We start from the raw sequence: 611 nt of genomic DNA, 5'->3' as shown, positions 1-611 counted from the left end.
TACAGATACACACATCGTTTCCAGCTCCGCTCTGCAGCTCTCCGGGGGCGTTGAATCCCCTGTACGGGCGATCTGCATCTGGTCTTTGAAGGTGGACTGCAGTGCTGGAAGTTAATGGCATGGTGTTTTGTACTGAAATGCTTGTACCTTGACACGCAGTTGTCTCCGAAACTGTATGGAACTAACTTCAGTTCAATTGCTTTTAAGTCTTTCTTTCACGTTTGGTTTGTTTTAATATATTCGAAAATGACGATTGATTTACAAAACACCCTCTTCCTCTTATTCTGCTTCATTATCAATTTCTTTCATATCTCCCTCTTCTCTCACATCCTTCTTTGTCATCTTATGAATGCTATCATGATTAATGATCACTTAAATGTATTTCTGTGGGGGTGAGTCTTGATTTCTTTCTCTTTCAAAATGTTTAGCTGTATGTGAAAAAGTATGCTGAACTTGACTTATGGTGATAAATACTTCGAACGTTTGATACACAGAAGATTCAGCATTTTAATTCAGGCTCCTTACACCAGCATTTCATAATCTGCATTTTGTGTATATAATTATCTCAATGTAATTAGCCCCCCCCTTCCCCCCCCAAAAAAAAAAAAAAA

This window comes from Penaeus monodon, chromosome 29, assembly GCF_015228065.2.
Source record: "Penaeus monodon isolate SGIC_2016 chromosome 29, NSTDA_Pmon_1, whole genome shotgun sequence".
NCBI classification, from domain to species: domain Eukaryota; kingdom Metazoa; phylum Arthropoda; class Malacostraca; order Decapoda; family Penaeidae; genus Penaeus; species Penaeus monodon.
Note: the sequence above shows the minus strand (reverse complement) of the source record.